Raw genomic sequence first — 22,805 nt, forward strand, 5'->3', positions numbered from 1 at the left:
TTGTATTGTCAGTGTCCTTATTGTAGAGGTCAGATCACTGCAAAAGAGATTGGATAATAGTTTCTCATCTCCTTTCTGTTCCTTTGAACTATTCTAAATGCAAGAAATGTGTGTGTGTGAGAGAGGGAGGAGGGGAAGGGAGGGAGGAAGGGAGGAAGGTTAGCCTTGTCTTCAGGATTTCAGTCACAGGCAAAAGAAATGGAATGATATTGAGCCAAATAAATCAAGATTTAAGTTAAAATAATGCAATGAATGTTGATTCACATAAACTGATGCTAAGGAATTCTTGTCAAACTAACCCAACGCATACTTTTTTGTGATATTAGAACTTTGTCTGCTGGAGGTAATTATATTTGCATTGGCTTCTCTGAGGCATTTGATTTGATGGTATACAACCTTATAATTAAAAATGAAAACAAGAGAAAATCAGCACAATGGATGTTAAATGGAGTAAATGCTGGGTAATTATCATTTAAATATGTGAGTGAGAAGTAATCACTAAGCAAGTGGCATACACAGGATCCTGAGTGGATCTGTTCTCAGGCTCTAAAGTGCTTTTTATCAGTGCAACATTTTAGCTCTTGTGAAATGAGAATTACCTCCTACTAATTATACCTGTAGCTGATCTGAAGATTAGAGAGCAGCTAGGAATGAAAGAGATGGATAGGTGATGTTGGGCTGACTTAACTTACTGGCAAATTAGCTGGAAGACATTCTGTTTTTAATAGATGTGACTGTGATAACTTATATGTAAGAAAGCAGAAAGCAGACCACAGTTATCAGATGGTATGAGGACAGTATGTAGCTGTCAGGAGGATTGAGATAAAGACTAACTTGAATATTTAGGGCTGGACTGCCAAGTGGTCTGAAAGAATACGTGTGGAGAAAGGTACCTAAATAAGAATATAGTCCATGAAGTTCCTAGAAAATCTGAAAATTATCTGCATTTGTTCTATATTTAAGAACTCATACATACACATTCTCAAACCTGGATGCGTATGAGAAAACCAACAAAGTGGGGAAATGAGGAAAAAGACGGGTCAAACACACATTTTCAAGCTTGTTTTACATTCCATTTAAATTCTTAGTTAACCTCCTGAAATCATGAAGATTTCCCCCAGCTTCCCAGATAATCTTTGACAATAACATATTTTAAAGGTGTTGGGATGCTCTAGTTATTTCATTCTTTTTATCACTATTAGAATTCTCAGACCAGTTCATTTGCAAACTCTTTTAAAAGACTGGTGAGAAATCAAAAACAGATACAAGAAAATAACACAAGGAAAACATATCTTACAGTGAAAGACTCAAGGGCCTTAGTGAATTTAACTTGTTGAAGGAAACTTAAGTTTTGATTTTCTCAAAAAGCCATACACTACCAATGGAAATGTTGATCAACCAGGCCTGTTAATGTAACTGTCTATAATACAGCAAGGGAACATTTAGCTTATATCAACTCAAACTTGACAAGAGACAAAATTAGTTAATGGTGCAGGGAAAATGATGGAACACATTACCAAGGGTTATGGGTAAATGTCCCAACTATGAGGATTTTTCAATCAGTATGAGATGGTTTTCTAAAACGTGTTCTCTGGTTGATCTGTAAGTCAGACCTGAAATGGCAGTTAGTTTAATTGAAATTCTGTGAACTGAATATTAGAGGAATACCTTGTGTAATGACATTTGACTACCACAAAAGCTACTTAGGCCTCTGTTGAGCAAGTGGCTTCTTAACCTGAGTGAACATAAGTGAAGGTCAGCGCCTTCAAGAGGCACAACCAGACCCACAACAGGTGAGGCAGAGCTGGAACTTTGGCATCCAGAACTGCAGGGTCTTTTCTTTGGTCCATTATATTTCAGCTGTACTTTCACTGTCCGTGTTTCCTAACCTAAGGACCTAAGGCAGCCCTATTTCAAATATCATTGCCAACTACTGTGGTGGGAACTGAACTGGTATTGAAGAAACAAAAGGAAACTCCCATTTATGCCACATTTCTTCTTTTCTAATAAATGTTATGTCTCTTTATTGCACCTAGAATTTCAAACACCTGTCTCTCTCAGCTTTCCTAAGACTCTACCAAACTATGTATAAAAATAATAACCTCATAAAGCAAACACAGGATGAAGAAGTAGTAAAGAATTACAAAAATGAACATCATAAAAAGTTAAACTAATCCCCTGAGCAGAAGAGGACTTCATTTTTCAAAAGTATGTCTGACTACGCTAAAGAATTTGCAGTTTTAAATCCCTTCATGGCAGTCACTTTGCCAACAGACAATAAAGCTGCAATTTAAATCTGCATTAATCTTCTGCAAAAGGCAACAGAGAGTGTGTGCTTTTAAAACCACCCTTTTTGTTTAGTACCAGCTATTCTGTGAGGGGGGGGTGAAACCTGCAATTAAAATTTTCAATTATCAGGATGAGGCCAATAAAGCCTTTTTTTCCTCCCTCCTACCCCATCACATCTTCCCTTTTACCCTGGTATCTGAAGGCATACCTGCATCCTTGTCCATCCTTCTCATTACATGAGCTATGTAATGCGTGTGAATGTCTTCCAGACCCAGCATGGCTCTCACCAGTCATGTCCCAACTCAAGACAAAGAATCTCTGTCCATGTAACAGATGTATCTCTGTTCAGTTTGTTTATGCCTTATCTTCTGTTCCCCTATGCCCTGAATAATCTGGTCTAATGAAAGATGTCCCTGTCCAAAACAGGAGGAACTAGAGGTTGGAGATTGGAACTTGATTATCTTTGAGGTCCCTTCCAATCTAAGCCATTCTCTGATTCTATGAGTCTGTCTTTTTAGATACTGAAGTCTCTGAAAAAAGGGCTTGTGTTGCTTTTGTGTATGAGCAAAAAGCTCCTTGTATCTCTCCTCATATGTACTATCAGAAACTTGTAAATGTCCTGCAATTAACTGAATATAACAGTAGGGAGGTGTTTAAAAAGGATGGGGGAAGAAAAAGAAACAAAACAAAAAGGCCTTAAGGAGCCTGTATGTTCCCCCATGTGGGAGTATACATGTGACTGAGGTGTAGGACTGTCACACTTTCTGTTTAAGGATTCAGAAGCCTATCTAGAAGTCTATGTTCTCTGCTTGTCGTTATCACAGCTGCTGACTGCCTTACAGGCTGTAATGTGCCTATCCTCACTCAGAATAGCTCTGTGAGTTAGATAGGGCTCCTGACACTCTTTTTTTTTTTTTTCCTCCCCCAGAGCCAAAATCCGTCTTGTAGAGTTAAAAAAAAAAAGTTTGAGGATGAAGAGAAGCTCATTTCACCTTTCAGTAATTACATTTCTGGTACCTTCTCCCTGTTACTCTACTCTCCATCATTTTCAACAGCCCCTTGATCTGAAACACGAGGAAGAGGCCATCTTGCCTGGGGTCAGGAAAAATCCTGCTTCACTAAGCTGAATATTAGGATTACATTAAAAAAACCCAAGATGATTAATCAAGATGTCCAATTCTCTTAAGCCTCTTGGAGGTGGTGTACTAGCAAGGCAGCGTTAGTAGATTCTTGACAAGCCTCTCCCAAGTACAATTTTTAATTTTTCTGGAAAAAAAGCAAGATCAACAAACACAATGGTTTTCTAACGTAATTATTATCTGATGATACTTAGCCCTGTTTTTTTCCATGCATCATTGGTTTCCCCTTATGTATGCACTGAGGACATGTGAAGTAATAGTCAGATGGAAGACTACAGAACAAAAAAAAAGAGTTATTTTTAAATTTATCCCTGATATTCGAAGAAGTGTTACCTTGTCATGTGCCACAGTAGGAGTGACCAAAAGGCATGAACCCTTGTTAAATATTCAGTATCATGATAAAGTTCTTGGAAAATAACCAGCCCAGATTCCTAGCTTTCAGAATATGAGTGCCCAGCCACTTCAGCGTAGCAGTGTCTCTGCAGAAGTCTCACTCTGTTGCCACTAAAATATGCTAACTCATTAGTTTGTTGTGAAAATTCAGGCAGTGATGATGACTGTTTCCTTTGGGTGTTTATAGTAAATTAAACAAGTAAAGGCAACATATGGAGCCTTATAGATGGCAGAGAAAAGAAGAAAAGACAATTCCTATTATTTGGTTTATCAAGCCATGAAGGAGATATGTCTGTGCCTGTTGCTTGGCAGGAAGGGAGGAAAACCTGCTGATTCCTTAGTAAAAAGAGACTTTTGCATTTTTGTATGTTAGGGCATTTGCTCCTTTAAAAGTAATTCACTAAAGCAATTTTAATACTTTTTCCATGCATAAGGAAAAAAACAGAGAGTTTACAGATTTTCTTTAGCATGATCTTTTACTAAAAATCTCTTACTGTTATGCTTTATTGGTAGATTGGAGGCTAGGGGAGCTCATTTATACAGCTTAGACAGACAGATCTGGACTTCCATCTGTGCTGATTGAAAAAGCAGAAATGTGGTACAGTTATGTGCTTTGGTATAAATTCCCTTGACTGTATTCATGGAACAATGAGCCCTGCAGAGCTAAGCACTGAGGTGATCTGGGCCAGGCTATCAAACTAAATTTCATCCAGAGGTGAGCTGAAAGGTGATGTGATGCTATGTGGCTGTGTCACTATCTAGGAAAGCATCTTCACTATGTACATTGTTTTCCATTAGAAACATCTATTTCCAGCGCAGTCCCAACAGCCTAGGAATCTGAAAGATGGAAGTGAATGGTACAGCCTCATTTCAGTCAGATTGTTTAAACTCCTGGTATGCATATTCAGTTTAATAAAAATTTCCTTGAAATATAAAACAGGCATTCAGAAAGAAATAAACAATTTACACATTGCCATTCTGAGGGAGGGAGAGTGGGGACTGTTGTACTTTTGGAAGAGAAGTTAACACAGTAATAGGTGTCTAATAGGTGTCTAAAGTCAAAAGGAGGTAGGAAAGAAAAGAGGGCAATTTATTTTTTCATATCTAATAAATTACTTCTGTGCTAAATGCACTCGTTAGACATAGCCAGACAAAGTATGTTTTTCAATTACATTTGGAAAATCAAAATAATGCTGTGAAATTTTGCCTGGTTTGCAAAGAAAGCAGCAAATCCCTGAATATTTCTTCACCCCTTAGGTTAGCTTGACAGAGAAGGCTTAGGAAGTAGAGCTGTATCTCAAGCTTGCAAAGTAGCCAGAGAGAAGGAACAAGTAGTGTCTGATAAGGCTTTTCATTAAAACTGTTTAACATGCTTGTTTTTACACTGTGCTAGAAAACTGGTGAGAAAGGCTGAATGCAGCAATGGTGGAGGAGCATCCAAACTTCTACGTATGCAATGCTTGCCAAGAAAATAAAAAGTCTGATAAATAAAGTGCATGTTACAGTGAAATCCTGTAAAATAGTTGTATGTTGTTTTTAACGGGTAGAATCATTCTGGAGAATAACTAAGATGCTTGCTTAATGGTCAATAATTTAGTATTAGACCACTGTGGTTGTGATTTCTAAGGCTGAAAAAGCATTTTAGTTTTAACAGGCAAGTTGGCCACTACAGGGAAATACTGCTTTTTCCCCAGAATAGCCTGTGGGCAAGGCTCTAAATGACCCAATAACATGTTTTATCTTTGCTGTAATATTTGTATAGCTTCACTATAGTCTTACCTGAACAGCTGATTTGTCTTTACAACTCCCTCTAAGATGGTGAATTATTTGTTCAGATATATACATGGAGATGAAACACAGATGCATGAGAAATCCAAAAAAAGAACTTCACTGTTACAGTCCCACAGACTACACTGCCTACAATGCTGGTACCTGGAAGGATGAAATGCCTAACTTTATACTGGGAACCTGAGGAGAACTACAAACATCAGATGGGATAACTAAAACATTCAGAATGCAAACATCAGATGCGAGGACATGAGACACTTAAGCTGGCCTAGAAAAATGCTGAGCAAAAAGGAGTAATATAAACCATGTAACTACACAGGACTAAAAAATTATTTCCTGTAATGATATCATTTTAATTAAATGGTGTAGTCCTGCTCTAATTCAAAATATCCTGATGTTAGATCTGAGTTTGTTTCATCTCACTGTGTAAATGTCCTTCTTACCCTGATTCGGACTGTGCAGAGAAGAACTTAAAATATAGTAGTATAGTGACAGTAAAGATTAGAAAGTAATACATAGCTAAGACTGGAGAAATCAGTTTGCCATGGAGAAGTTCTAAGTCTTCTTCAAAGATTACTTATTTTATCGAAAAATTACTTCATTAAGTGTGGGAAACAAAATCTGATACTGTGCACATTTGTTTGAAAGCTTAGGTAGTTCTGCACATAGGATGAAAGAGAAACACAAGCACTGGTCTTTTAGAAGTTCGCAGAACTGCAGTGCTGAATAAAAATATGGAAATCTTCTTCCTAATGGTGCTTTCCTGGTCCTGTATATCCAGATTAAGATAGGAATATAAACCATGCCTGTGAATATTGGGGCTAGCACTACAGTGATGACTAAATATTACAGTTTTTCAGCTTAATTCTGCATGTGCCTAGGCATGTTTGCCCCTATACAGCACCTTGGCTACATGTCATCTTACTTACACATCATTCCAGTCTGCTGAGTTGAGAGTTTTGGAATAAGTTTAGGAACAAGGCTGTTAATATATGTAAGTATTAACAGGATTGGGCTGAGAACTGTCCAAGCAAAAACCCAACTAATACTCTAAACTGGACAGATGGATGTGATATGTTTTTGGCAGACTTTTGCATTTCCTCCTCAAACAGGTCACAACTGCTTATAAAACAGGGTTTTATTGCAGTATTCATTTATATGATTTGTTTTTCCTATGGTTAGAGCTTATAACTCATTTGCTTCTTTTCCATTTAGTATTTTCTTCCCTCTATTTATTCCCAAATTGTTTATATATGTACATATATTCCTTTACATAAATAAATATAAATGTTCTATCCAAAATACTTATGTTTTCCCATGAACAGTTTATGCTCTTTCTCTTCTATCAAAATGTTGAGGTAAAAATTAGAATGATATTAAATCTTAGCTGATCTGATTGCATTCTGTCATGTTACACTGTGTTGAATATTGTGACCGAAGAATCATGAGAGCAGGTAAAGACAGAATGTGTAGTATTTACTGCATACTTACATTACAAATCTGAGAAGAAATATTAGACAGAGTAGATAAAAACAGGTCAAAGATAGATTTGTTCTTCTTCTCGTGTTTATTTTTTTATTATTTCATACAAAGGAGGATCATGGCATGGGGCCGTTCCTTGATTATAATTACCTTTTCCTGATTATAGATCTGGGGTGATCCCACATGACTTAGGGTACCCTCTCTGCTACTTCACACTATAACAATGTGGGAATGGATCCAGCAGTGCTGATGCAAATTTAGATCTTTTGGATATCATCTTCTCTCTTGCTAGCCACCTGACAAAATCCCATAGAATTTGCAGTAAATGATCTGGATTTTGTTGAACTATGCAGCTGTAAGTTATTATTCATTAGCAGACCACTCCACTGAATTTCTACAGGAAATAAGGGTTTCACCATTTTGACTTTGGTCATACTCATCTACAAATGGATGGAGATACCAACCAGAATTTGTCTCTGGTGATCAGCAGTAGCAGAAGAATTCAAGGCCTTTAAGGAAGGATTTTAAAAAGATGCTTTAGTAAATTTGGTTAGAGAAGAGAAATGTGAGCCAGGTATCTTTACTGCTGTCCTTGGTCTCAGCTGAAGTCAAAAAAAGGCCTCCCATTAATCTCCCTGGGAAATGGTTCTGGCCCTACACATCTTCCTGTGCTCTTGGAAAAGCTGTTTCTTGCACAGTGATTCCTGCCTTTCAGATGAGATGATGTCAAGGTACTTTTCCCCCCTTTGGAATCTGCAGTAAGATAAGCACCTGCAAGTTTTGCTTCAATGCAAACATTTCTCTGTAAACCTAATGTATAGATGAAAACAGCCATGCAAGCATTCTATTGATATGGAATGTAAAATGTATCATAAAAATGAATTTAAAAATCACCTGTAAAAGTTCCTACCATTTGTGTCTGGTTCTGAATTAAAGAAAATGAGACTGACCCATGGAAGTTGTAATTTTTGGCAGTACTGTTTTTCATTAAAAAACAGTTCCACATCTCTTCCATATTTTAAAGCACCAGATGACTTAGTTTCTTGCCTCTGCTCTTAAAGACTCATCAATATGTTTAAAATACCTATGTTTACTCAGAAATATATTTTTTTTCCAATACGTAAGAATTAAGCAATAATAGGTAACATGTTCTGTCTTCTTCAGAGAAATCTGTGAGTATGGAGATGTGCTGGTGACCCCATTTCCTTTGCACTGGTGACCCCAGACAAAAACAGGATGCTGTGGGAAAACTTGAATTGCCATATTCCACCTCTCCTGAAGGGAAACAACATCAGTTTTGAAAACTGTCTTTATTGTGCAGCAAAAGCAGAACAATAGATGAAGTACTAACCTCACAGTACTGCCATGTGAATAACCAATTTTTCAATTTTCTGGCAGTTCTGAATTTATTTTATGTTAACCTGTGAAGTAATTTGTCATACAGAGTACTCAGCTAGCTAAAAAACAAGAGGAAACACAATTCCAGTAGTGAATAATGCATTTCTTCAAAATAATTGATTTTTTTTTGTATAGTTTAAATAAATATTTTAAAGAAATGTGAATTTTTAAAAGTTAGTTCTGGAAATTTTTTAAACAGAATGTTTTGGGGTATTTTCAGACTAGGTAAGATTTTGAACCAATTGTTTTATACCATGTTTGTCCATCAAAATGTAGAAAAAAAAATTAGTAAGATTTTACTAGGAAAAAATTCTTATACCATACACAGGGTAATCAAGCAGTTTTAGTTACAGGACTGAATCTTCATCAGAGCTGATCACATAAGTGCCCCTCTCAAAACATCTGTGATTACAAAGCTCATAACATATCCAGTGTCCTTTTCAATATTCCATAATTTTGCCATATAATATTCCCATAACTACAAGAATTGCTAACATCAGAATAGAACGGGTCTCCAGTGCAGACTGTCTTTATACATCTGGGATCTCCTTATATGTTTGAAAAAATGATTGAAAAGAAGCAGGAATCAGTGTCAAGAGATCTGCCAGCTTTGCATGATTCACTAAGAGAACTAGATATTCCCACTGCAAATGGCTCAAAGGCTATATATGGGGAATCCTGCTATTTCCAGCTCTGTGGTGTTAAACAGAGAAAAGTAGCTTTGTGATTCAGCTTATTTGGTAATCCTTTCTTAATTATGGGAATATATATGAATCTGAAACGAAAGGCTGTGCTCTTTTAACTTCCCGGTTTTCTGTCTACACGTTCCTCTTTAGCCAAGGTAACATGAAGAGTGGGATACATCTCACCTGATCTCACAAGAGTAAAAAAGAGGAACCAATTCAAAGCTAGTCTCCATGGGCGTCCTTTATAATTAATAGAAAGACATAGGTGTCTTCACAGAAGGGTTCATTTCAGATGAATTGTTCTGATGCCTACATTAGGACGAGATGAATAGCCTTCTGAAGGTGCCTGTATTTTTCCATTGACTTAAAGGGGATCCTAGTGTGACTTAGATGCCTGAGGTAAGTGAGATTAACTCTACCTTGAACCAAAAGGGACAATATGGTTTGGTTTCTATAAATGCACTTTTTAAACAAGATTTAAACAAGACTAAGGAAATTTCCATTACAGATCAATAATTTCCAGCAAGGCATCTTTTCTGAAGAATACATTTATAACCATGTGATTAAGGTATTTCTTAGTAACTATTATAGATGAGAAAATAAGAGAACAGAACCTTTCCCATCCAGTCCTCAACAGGATGCTTTTGAACCTCTACATTTACATTTTGCTTGGCTGACTGAGCCAATTACTAGTATGCAGAAAAGTAGTGCTGAACTCTAAGGGGGGTAGGATCATCCAAAAAGAATGTCCCTAACTTCTATAAAAGCAAAAATGATGATTTTAATAATACACTTTTGTAGTCAGACTAGGATGCCAGGGTGAACGAATGAATACAATTTTTGAAACGCTATGCATGTATCCTGACCTGGGAAGTACCTAACAATGGATGCAATTACCTTTTCTGTGATGGCATGTCATTAGTTTTCACTTAATTGTCACCTGAGTCACTTGACAAAGATTTATTTGATGTTTAACACTACAAGCCGAGCTCTGAAATACTTGTGTATTAGAAAGAACTGTACCTTTCCAGGGACTAGAACTGCTGGATCTCAATGCCAAGGTTTAATCACACATAGATTTACAGTGTACTGCTATTTCTAAGAGATGGTGAAGTAGCTAAGTGTGTACTTCTGAGTAGAAATGGCAAACAAAGAATGAATCCCTGAGCTGTCTTTTTTCAGAGACAGTGGGAGAGGGGAAACAGTGTACATATGCTGCCAGAAGAGCTAAAATAAATGCAAACTGATAATTATACTGTAGGCAGATTGACATTTTTTATAGTCACAGCGTATATACTAGCAAAATATAAATGCAATGTTGATGCAGTTGAGCTCTCCCTCATTGTTGCAGCCTCTCCCAGCAGTTGGGGTCAGCAGTAAGGACATGGAGCACATGAAGTATGGTTGGCTGCAGCAAGACCCAGATGCTAAGCTAGGGATGATATCTTTTCAGTAGCTGCATCTGGCTCGCTGGCAGGCTCTACAGGCAGATCTGCTGGCAGGCCTGGATTTGCCTCTGGGTCTGTCATCTGTCATGTTGTTACGCTGTTGATGGGCTGTCTCTGCTGCCTTGCCCTCCCCGGCTGCATTTGCCTTTCAACCACTTTTGCTGCAGAGGATTATGTGCTGTTCCAACATTTGGGGACAAGGGGATGGCAGTACATCGCTAAGACATGTGGTTCAGAGAGCAAGATCAGGACAGCATTCTCAGAGTCAGAAATGTGCTCAGCACATGCTCATTAATGCATGTTTTAAAAAATAGCCCTGCAGGTTTGGAATTCACTTGCAGCCTATTTGTTATGCTTTGCTGCTAGTTAGTAATTCAGGGCTCCGGTGACTCATGCACCTTTGTTTTTAATTATGACACTTTCATTTCAGCATATACCTGATGATGACATATACAATTGTTGATTAGCAGAGCAGAAGCCTTAATGAGCAGGGGGTAGCTTAGTGAGCTAGCTGTAAAAATAATATGAAATGTATCATTGGTTTCTCCATTCTCTGCTGCATGGTGCATAATAACTTGGAGAAAACCAGTTAAAATAAAATATTAATGGGCTAGCAGTACTGGGAAAACAGCTCACTGTTAACATGCTCAGCAGTGAGAGAAAATTACAGGTTTCATTGTGTATGCTGTACCATCTGCCTACACAGAGAGCTGAAGCCATAGGCTCTCCCGGGGGAAATAGCTGCGGATAAGTTATTCAATTAGAACAGTATTATTGGCCAGCTACCTTGGAGAATTGGGTTGATGATGTTGTGATTATCCTGCTCCACATTCCTTCATGTCCCAGACAGGCTGCATCGCTTTGCAACTTCCTTAAGTGCTCACTCAACTGTACAGTAGGTGAGCAATTGAAACAGGGAATATCAGGGATGCCTGAAAGAAAATCAATTTTGAATGAACTTTCTCTGCCTGGCCACAGCCTACATATTCTGAGTCATATTGTATTTTTGCAGACTTTTTGTGTAGTAAGTGACAGAACTGGCAGTGGGAGGAAAGAGAATTTTATTGTGTGCATTTAACCTGTGGTTGGACACCAGATTTCATATGGTAGGTTACAAAATATTACAATGCTCCTTCAAGTGTAACATTCTTATTAGTGACACAGAAGCTTTCAGAGAGTGCTGCCAGACTTGTTTTAAGAAACTGTTCTGACCCTTTGTCAACAAAGTTCCAAAATGTTTTTTTTTTCTCTTCTTTGAATATTGTTTTTTTTTATTCTTATGCAAAACAGATCAGATCACAGTCTTATCTCTGTGAATCCATTTTTTTTCTGACCTCCTGCTCAAATTAAGATCTGAGCAGCATCATATTCTCAAAATAGAACTCACTCTCACTGTTCTACATGCATAGGAACATAAAAAGAACGGCTTCTAATTTTTTTTTTTAAATAAGCAATGCTGCACCTAAAGTTCAGATTTTTTAAAAAAATTATATTATAAATCTTCATCCTTTTTCACCAGCTAGTCTCATCTTAGCTATCTCTGATCTACTTTCATCAACAATGGGATTTTGAGATAGCCAAAGTTTGCTGTGTCATTTGTTGTGATGTCCTGTATCATTCAGGCTGTATAAATTTTTAATATCATTAAACGAATTGGTGCCCCTTCTAATAAAGCAGGAAAGGTTTATGATCTTACTACTAATGCTCAAAAAACCATTATTTTTAAGAATTGTTTCTATGTTCAAAATTGTAGTCATGTTTCTTTCCTAGTCTGTCATGCACTGATGTAATCTGGAAAATCTAACAGGGAATGCTACAAGGGGAATTCTTGGGAGAGGCACATTTTTCAACTGTGTTTTAATCAGAGCTGAGATCTCCTGGAAAGGTGACTTATGCCTGCTCTGAGTTCACATCACTATCAGTAATCTTTTCCTCATTCTTCAAAGCTCTATATCCTGTTAAACAAAGATGTACATTCTCCACAAGGCTCACAGGAGGGAGGCATTTGTGAGGTGACAAATGAGGTCATTGGCTTTGCAGCTGAAGAGCCCCCAGATGAGTTCAGAAAGGTGCAGTCTCTGAAAACAGCAGTGGTGCTGCATGACCGATAGCACCAGGATGGTTCATTTCCTTGCCATTTATTTTTCATTGAGTATAATGGGTGCAGGTTGGCAGCAGGGAGATACCCTGCCTGATCACCACGTCCTTGTTGCAGTGCTTTGCTCAGGGAGAGAGAAAACATAGCCATCCCAAATGCGCAGAGCAAGGCAGTCCTGGAAGGAGAAAAGGGAGGACTCTCAAACTGCAGGAGCTCTTGTGCTTTAGGAAAATATGGATCACGATAGTGACTTCTTTGTGAAACGCCTTGAAGGGACAGAACAAAAATCAATGTCTAGGAATGAAGTAATAATAGTTATTCATAGCTGCTTGCACCAATCGTTTTAAACCATTTTCTGCAAAACCTCTTCATGCTGCGCCTTACATGACTTATCTCCCATCTCCCATCCTCCCTTTTGCCTGAACATCTGGTACCTCCAGAGGGCATCTGCTGGCTAGGGTGACTTGCACCAGTACATCTGTGTGACTTGTAGACAGTGGGACAGTGGCTTTGAGCTTCCTGCTTGCAGGGCACCAACACATAAAGCATGAATATGGATGAAGCGCTGCTGCGCCATGTGTGCTCTCGCTGCTAATGATAAATATGATAATAACGGCAGTCCTACACTCAGCGAGAAAATCCAGTTTCCCCCATGTGTGGCCTCACTGATTGAGTCTGGAAAAGGCAGAATTCATCTATAAGCACCTTGTAGGGCCATAAAATACATTGACTTTTTAACTTCTTCCACTCCATGGCACCACATTTTTTGCATGCAGACTATGACATGGAAATTATTATGGGACTCCTGGGATATGCAAACCACTGGCTGAATGGAGTGCCATTTCCTTTTATACTGCCAGTGGAGAAAATTGTGCCATCTCAACCCTCATGCACACCAGCTGATGAATGTGGGGCTACTAGCTTGGTCTTCACTCAGAGCTTTCCTGTCCATTTTCACACCTCTGGACTATTTAGCTGTAGCACATGTGAGCTGCCTGTGCAGAGAAACCTGGAAGCACAGCCCTGGATCTGGCTAGAGGCTGTGGCTGGAGCAAAATGGGTGGCTGCACACCATACCTGTTCATGTAGTATCTGTTAGTGTGGCACTGTCATTCGGACACAGCAGGACCTTTCTTTCTGCAGGCTGCCCGTGGAACCTGTGAGAGCAGCAGACCCACAGGCACCCTGCTCTGCCATGTGCTCCTGGGGCCATCCTTCCCTCACACCAAGGGGTTGTGCTCTCCAGTCATAGGCAGTGACCACATAAGTGACACAAAACACAACCAGGCCCTAGGCAGTGGAGTTTGCATCTTTAGTGTTGATGGAAAGGTTTCAGCTGACTTTGAGTGGGTGCCTGATTATGCTGTCTCCTGGAGATAGTCTCCAAGAAGTATGGGACTTTCCTTGGATCAGAAATGGGAAAGACAAGTTGGGTCTGCAAGACAAATCATTGAAAGCTGTGGTTTTGAACTTCAGTTTGCCAAATATTTGTTTAAGTTTCAAGTACTGAGTGTAAGAATTGATTATCTTTAGTGTCTAAAGAGCTTAGGGGTTCAAAAAGAGATCATGATAAGGGCACAAAAACAAAGGAATCATGAGCTATAAATCTTGTGTTCAGTGAAGTAAGAGGAAAATGCATGGTTATAAAGATGTTTAATTTTTTTTTTTTTTCCCCCTCTGGCTTTCCTCATCCAGACATGAAAAACTCTAAACTTCCCCATTAGGCTGGTTACATGGACTTCATGAGGAGGTCTGAGCCTAGGAGGACTTACAGAAGGAAAACAATGTTCCGAGTACCAACACCCTGCATAGCAATGACAAATATCCGGTTGTACTCATTCCAGAACGTTTCCATGGCACAGTCAGGCAAACCAAACCAATCTGCTTGCATGGTCCTGAACTTGCCAGTGCTGGAGTGAGCTGTGTCAAAAGGCTGGGGCAAGTCTGTGTCTAAGGAAAAGGTAAGGCTTGAATGTCCTGAATGGATCTGTGGCTGACCTCCTCTTCTCAAGCGACTCTGATTGCAAATGCAGGTACAGGTGGGCAAAGCTCAGTCTGCCCCTTGTTGCCCTTCTACCTTTGTTCAAACTGACAGCTAAAATGGCCAAGCTCCCAAGGCTTAAACTGCTAAGCCTCTATTTGAATACATACTCCATTTTTTTATCAGATTCTTTACTGTGATCATTTCCGGAGTAAGAAAAATTCCAAACTACACATGAGACATTTTGGGGTGTTTCTGTAGATTTTCTTCCTGAAATGTTGCTTTGTATCTGAGGTTCAGATAAAAAAATAATGATATCAACTAGTTTGAAAAAAGCAGTGTTCGACAAAGGACATATTATTGCTTAGACCTCTGCAACCACTTATTTATGTTAAAGTCAAAAAGACATCTTCAAAGTTACTGAAACAATTCTTTACAGGCTCTGGGAAGAAGCTAGATGTCCCTGCTGGACAATATCTTCAGCAGCCTGTCATCTGGGATGTGTATTTACTATTCTAACAGAAGCAGGCAAGGGGGTATGAAGAGCAAAGCAAATGGTAGCTCTCCAAAGTATGTCTTTTATTTAATTGTTTTAAAATCCTAATTTTAAATGTTCTATTCATCTAAATGTGCTTGGAGAGATTCCAGGGCTGTCTAATGTTAGTGGAGAACATGGAGAGTTTTTTGTACACATCTGCCTTGGAGAATTTTACAATAGTGGATATTTGTGTTGTTTCATTTTTGTACATACTTCCCCCTCAGGGAGAATTCTGTATCTGGAAGCACATGTTAATTTAACCCTTGAGTAGAGCTGCAGCAAAAATGGTTTGTGTTTTCCCCTTTGGGAAACCAGTGGTGATGGTGAAGAAACAAGCTGTCAAAGACTGAGAGTTTACTGTTGTTTCTGTCACCTGCTTATTTGAATTGTGAGCATTGGTGCATATACAATTTATCAACAAAAGCAGGTCCTAATATATAAGTTAAAAAATCCACTTGCTATTGTTTGACTGAGATAAGCAGGATGTTGGAGAGATAGGTATACCAACACTGCCACAGAAATGTAAATTTCTCTTGTCACAAATGTCACAAGTGTTCCAATTTTTAAGATCCTCCATTTTTTAAATAGACTCTATGACTGACTCAAAAGGAAGTAAAAGGGAGTATGCCAGAAGACTGTTGAGAAATTACATTGGTTTTCCAGGGAAAAGTACTAAATAGGTTAGTTTAAAGGGAGAAAAAGGAAAAAATAGGAATCAGAACACAAGGGGTTTTTTTAATTTGTAGTGCAGACTCAGCATGGGAGAGAAAGGATAAGATTTGGCTGATGAAAACCTGTTCACTCATCACCTCCTACTGGCCACATGTCTTCCTAATGGTTGTTACAAACACAGCTAATTGTGTCAGCAATGGGAACCTACATTTAGAATAAACCTTGATCTTTAAATGCCAGCAAGATGAACAGGGAGAGAACTAATGGGAGATACACTTTTCATGGTTGTTTTTGCTGTAACATGTTTGATGTGAGTGGTAGTTTACAAAGCAGTCAGTGGGAAGGTACCTGCCAGCCTAGAGCCCAATTCACAGCTGTTCCTGATGTCCAGTTGACTCCACAGAACACAAGAATTGCACCAGTTGGTACACCCTCAGGATTAGGGACAGACTAATCCCTGAAAAAGAGATGCTTGTTCTTGGACAAGATATTAAAAGAAAGACTCTTTAGAAACCTGTAAAACATTCCCATAACTCGGGTATCATTTGCAGCATTGAAGACCATGTCATTTGTGCTGGATAGATAATGGTGGGGAGGTTGTTATAATGCAGCCAGTTAACAGCTGGGCTGGGGAATGTACACAGGGCACATACTTTCATTTGAAAGCCTGGGTTCACTGAGCTGTTGTTTTGGATAAATGCCTTTTTTTACCCTAGATTATCACATTCCTTGTAGTCAGAAAGGAACAATTTGAAGATGCAGCAAATACAGCATGTTCAATGTCCAACTTTGCTCTGGCACTGTCTTCTACCTCAGGCAGACAAGCCCCAAGCAGGTGTGCTGTGCAATTTCATTCAGTCATAACATTGGCAATGTGGCAATGTAACCAGACTTGGCATGCACAACTATCTTAAAAGCTCAAGGCACTGGCTCCAAAACCAATCCACATGCAGCAGGAGGTGATTTCTTTGCACCCATTTCCAAGCCCACTTCAGCTGACACTTTCTCCCAAATCCATTCTCTCTTCCTTTCTCAGCATGGTCAGGTTACCAATACTTATGTGTCTCTACATCCCTGATAGCTTATCAGCATCTTCCAGTGCAAAGCTTTTCTGCTAAACAGTTCACATTCCCAAGCAGCTATCCATGCTGTTTTCTTGGGTGATGACATGAGCCAGCACTCAGAGAATCACCTATTCCCTATGCTTCCTGTGTAGTTTTGAATATTCAAAAAAATAACCTTTTTAAAGGGAAATCATTGGTTACCAAAACCAATCAGCACCAGCTCTGATTTTTGAACTTTTTCTCAGTCAGGCATTCTGTGGGCCACCGATATAAACAAAATGTTTTGCAAAGAAAATTATTCACTTAGAGCAGAAAGCAGGACTGTATCTGTGCATGATAAAAATGTTTCACAACTGAGCAGAAAGAATGCATGACAGCAAATTAACTTCAGGTGTTTTTCACACCATAGGTCATTTATTCTGCTTGAATATGAGAAATTGTTATTGTCTGTATCAGACAAATGAGACATTTCCCATTCTAAGTCACCTAAAATGTTTAAATTCCTGTTCAAGGAATTTAATGTCAGTATGAGATATAGCATATCTACCTTAAATATTCAAGTAACATTGGCTTTTAGAATGCCAAAACAAGGAAAATAGGGTGATACTCAGCATCTGGATCAAAGTTGTAGCAGTGGCAAGAAATATATTTTCATTTCCACAATAATCAGTTCATCTAAGCTAATTTAGGAGATTATAGGACCTGCAATTGCTAGGATCATATTTTCTTAATCAACTTTGCAGTTTTTTGTTGTATAAGCCTTGTACTTTTCTTCATTAAAACTACTGTAGCAGTTTTTGTGGTTGTCACTTAAAATAAAAACTGCAAGGGACAATTAGGGATCAGGAAAATATATGTGCTTATCAGATTTTAAAGCTGGCAAGCAGAAGTCAAGTTTGCACTTAGTTTGTGGATTTATTATCTTGAGTGCAAAAGCTCACCTATGGAGTACAACCTGTGATTAATTACATACTAATAAACACTTCCCAGAATATTTAGATGTTATTTCCATACTATTTGACATCTGTTTTTTAATTGTAGTGCCTACTGACTCACTTTAAGGGCTAAAGCAGAACTGTACAAATGATCTTCCCAAGGATAGACATGAAAAATCCCACAAACTTTAATAGGACCAGCATGGCATCCCTAGGGAATTCCTCACCAATCTTGGTCTTGGCTGATTTCTGGTCCTTCCTAAGCAAAGCTGTGCACTTACTGCTGCATGTAGGGCTTCTGCATTGTGTCTAAGGCCACATGTACAGAAAGAGTTAAAAAAATGAAGCCAGTTTGGGAAAATTGGTTGACATGGTGCCTGCACATTGGGGATCTCTAAGGTCAAGAGTACCCAGTGTGCAGACTAAGCTCCAAATTTTCAAAGAAACACACACATGCACACAGATCATGATATCCATAAATTTAAAATCTTATGTTTGACAGAAAATCAATCACTTGATGCATGTTTTGATAGAAGTTTCCTCAAAAACAGTTGCCAATAAAACAGGATTTCTAACACAGAGTCAAATCCATCGAGTCTTTTGCTAATTTAGTAATAATTTGTTCCTTCAAATAGAGTCTCTGTCCACATCAGTTCCTCTGGCAAAGGGGCCCCCTGCATCTGGAAGATGATCCAATCACAGTTTAAAGAAACTTACAGAAATGACAACTGACTGAAGATAAAAGTCTCAGAGTGGGGACAGGGAATTGAGGGTGGGTACATTCTCATATAAGTGATGACAATTATACTTGTCCTGAAGTTTTGTAGGGACTGGAGTCAGGCCCTTGGGATCAGGTTTGGACCTGCCTTATATTCTCGTACTTCTCCCCCTCTATTTCACTACATACAGTTCCCATATTTATACGAAAATAAACACTTGCACTTGTTCTTTTTACCCTCACACACATTAACCAAAAGAGTCCCCTAAATTAAAAGCTCTGTTTGAGGCAGTACTGGCCAAAAGTGAAAGACTGCTGTCACATGCCTTCTGCTGGGAAATAAAAGGGAGACCGAAGGGAGCCTTTACCTTGGGAATCCCACCCAGAGCAAGATAACAAAGAGCTAAAAGCTTTTCCTATTTCTCTCCATGTACTGGGAGTTGTCAACATAACCAGGGGACTTCATTATCATGCTACAACAACGCCTGAAAGGCAGATTGCATGATGATGCATTCCCATGTTATCCTATGCTTGTCACAGGTATTGAGATCCCTGAGCTGTCATGGGAATATCCAACTGATGAGAAAGCATTTGAAGTCAACTAACTGCTGAAAAAGCCTATGTGCTCCTATTTATTGTGAATAGGTTCTGCCTGACTTCCTTTAGGCATGGCTGGGCAAATCTTAAACCTTGCAGCTTGAGGTCTTCAGACCTTCTGCTTCAGCCAGCAGGGCTGTGAGTCATTGGATTGCCTGGAAACAAGCAGGGGGCTTTACACTACAAGCATCATGGCAGAAGGATTTAAAGGTCTGTGCAGCTGGCCCAAACTTGAGGTCTTGTTTCCATAAAAGAAAGAGATTGATTATGTAGTTAAGATTTCCTTGATGAAACTATAAAATATAAAGGATATAATACAGTCTTGTTTCCTTGACTACAAGAGGAATCCAACAAGAAATTAATTATTCAGTCCCAATTCCAAACCTATTTTGGCCAAACACACAACTGAAAACTATTGTTTTTTGCTTTTCACTCTGCATTTTCTGTCAATCTACCATGATATCTGATGATTTCTTTCAGCTTTCCTAGTGTTTTTCTGTATTTCTTGAGAAAAGCACTTCAAATAACGCCTTTCATAGTCCCAAGCAATTTTAGTGTAGAAATAATGCAGAAGTCTGGTAATACTTCTGTTTCCTCTCCTCTCTCTTTCTTTTTTATAATTTGGAATAATGGCATTTAAATTGCAAAGTATCACAGGTCTTAGTCAGCTCTGTCCTATGCATTGTTTTAAAGAATTTTATCCAGGACTTCTATATGATCCTGTTCCCATGCAGAGAGAATTATCACTACTATGAACAGTAGGACTGATAGGCTTTGCTAGTCAGCAGTACTGAACATCAAACTGTTAAAAGAGGGTTTCTTAACATCAACATTCTTGCCAAGATTAGTATTTCACAGCTCCTCACAGCCTCTAACAATACCACCCACTTCTCAATAATATTGTGCATTTCCACTTCAGTACACCAATGAGCTTGGACAAAATTTCACCTTAGCTTGCTTTCTTAGCACACAGCTGGTAAAGCAGATGGCTTTGCTGATAAAGGTGACTTGGTTTTTTGTACTTAACTGCAGTACTTACTATTGGACACAGCTTAAAAAATTGCCACACCATTTTGGGGAAGTTTCTCATCCTGATGATTTTGTGCATTTGTGCTGGCATAGCCATAACCTTTGGCCCTCATAATTCAAAGTAGAAACTTCATTCTAACAGAGTTAGAGATAATAACTTAAAAAAACCCCCAACTTTATTGAGACTGTTCCAGTATATCCTGCCCCTTTCCTGGAAGGGATTCAAGGCAAGGTTGAATGGGGCTTTGAGCAATCTGGTCTGCTGAAAGATGCCCCTGCCCATCATGGGGCAGAGCAGTAGAACTAGGTGATCTTTAAGGTTTCTTCCAACACAAAGCACTGAATGATTCTGTTAATGAAACAAAATATCCTTAAATACAAACATTGACACAACCTTAACTTTAGACATTCATATCTTGTGTAAGGCAAAGATATCACTGAAGAAAAAAACCCATTAATTATTTAATAAGGTTGTATAATATTGCACAGTTGAAGCTTTTCTACTTCAGCTGCCCTCTTTGACACACACTTTATAAGGACTTATTCCCTGCCAGCTCATCTTTAGGCACATGGAGACAACCTGCTCCTGTGCCTTTGAATTTCCTCCTAGAGGAATGTCCAGCTTTCCTGGATCCCTCTGCCCTTCAGGAGTGCCTCCAAAGAGATTCTCTCAATCAGGCCCTACAATAGGGGTTGATAGAAATATGAGAAAGGAGCAGAAGAAAGGGAAGGGAAAAAGAAGGAAGGAGACAGGTCATAGCAGGGCTGTCACCAGGGCAGGGCTGGGATGCAGCAGTGCAGCCTGGGCAGGGATGAGTGCCAGGGCATGCAGTGGAAGCTCAGCTGGAAAAGGGTTGGAGCTCTCAGGGTCTCAAGGTGAGCCCTTAAGATCTTTCCCAGCCTTTTTGGTGATTATAACTAGAATGATGATGAGGAGAAAGCCAGTGAAATTCTCAGTGCAAGACAGCATGGTTCCAGGTAGGTAACATGGAAACCTTGGTTATGTGCATATTGCCACACTACAATTCCCTCATTATGGCCTACACGTCCTGTTGCTCAAGGAACCTCAGCACCAGAGAAAATATGAATTTTTGAACAAACAAAAGAGGTGCTCCTCTTTCCCCAAAGTTTAGTTGTGATGTTAATGCAAGTTTTACTAAATATGCAAAGTAGTTTACAATGCAGCATGTTTAAACAGTTAAATCAATAAGAAAATGGGAAAGGAGGGACAGGAGCAGCATTCTTTTCCACTGAAAATGTTAAAAAGCAAACGAGTACCTATTGGTGAGGCAGGAAAACAATCTTAACTATTAGAAATGCTTCATCTCTTCACTGATTTCTGCCTTTTTTCATTTTCTTCCAAGTCCTTGGCAGAGGATCAGGGACCCCAGAGCAGGCTCTTGCTGATCTCACACAGCTATTTCATGTTGAAAGTGCTGATCTAACAACCCTCAGGTGCACGGTTGGGAAAATTGTGATTATTGTTCTGAGGACTTGCCATGGGGCAGCTGACCTGCATTCCTAATCTGTACCAGATGGGACCATGGCTCTTACTTTTTACAGAGAAATATTTAAATGCGCTCCGAGAACAACTGTGATAGTCTATAGATTAGTGGTAACATGAATTTTGTGTGAATTAAAACTATTCACCATTGCTAGGGAAAACACAAATGGAAATACTGAGAGTTTCTAGAACCACACATAACAGGTTTTTAAAATGTTTGATAAAATGTAAATTTAACCTTTTGTGAGTCTTTTTTCTTGAGTATATTGCTTATGTAAAGCCCCAGAATAGTGGTTCAGACACTGAATGGTAAAGGATTCATCTCAGCTGCCCTTCTATTCTGTCTGCAACCAAGATGCTCAATTTCAATCCCCTCATCTGGCTCTACAGTCAGTGGAGAGAAGCAGGAATCCATTTGATGCTTCTCTGAAGTACCCTGAGGTGGTCTCTATATCTACCTAATTCTCTCCATTGCCCATGAGGGGAGTCCAGGACAGCTAGGTAGATAGATGTAAATACCTAAATGCAGAGAAGAGTCTTACTGCAAATCCTCTGTTTGCTGTTACAGGTGGAGATGAAGAATGAATGTGATGGTCATTCTTCCTCTGCCCTCTCTGCTGAGCATGTGGATGGGTTTTGCAATAGTGGTGTTGGGCTCCAGATGAAAATTATGAATTTTGTCAAATCAAGGCACCACCAATTAGCAATAATCATTCCTGATCAAAAGCTATGGAGGCAGGCACCAAACCAAGGTACCACTTAAGCATATACTTAACTTTAAATATGAAATTAATAGTACTGACAAATTAAGCACTTAAACAAGTGCTCTGCTGGATCTAATCCCTCTTCTTTTAACCAGTATTCACCTTCCTCTTGCCAGTAGAGCTCTGACAGGAATGAATTACGTAGCTGGGATGTTCTACACAAGAAAAGCTTGTCTTCTGTGACATGCACAAAGATACCATTTGAGTTTTAATGAGAAACCATGTTTTTAAAATAATAGGAAGGAAAGATCAGAGAAAATGTCCCTTTCAACTTTGTTCTGA

General features: G+C 38.9%; 1 long non-coding RNA gene across 2 annotated transcripts in view; it reads left to right on the forward strand.

The window, feature by feature from the left end:
• Nucleotides 1-22,805, forward strand: part of LOC117244416 — a 57,278-nt gene that overhangs the window by 19,970 nt on the left and 14,503 nt on the right. The gene's annotated exons all lie outside the window — the stretch shown is intronic.

This window comes from Parus major, chromosome 1 (assembly GCF_001522545.3).
Source record: "Parus major isolate Abel chromosome 1, Parus_major1.1, whole genome shotgun sequence".
Lineage (NCBI taxonomy): Eukaryota > Metazoa > Chordata > Aves > Passeriformes > Paridae > Parus > Parus major.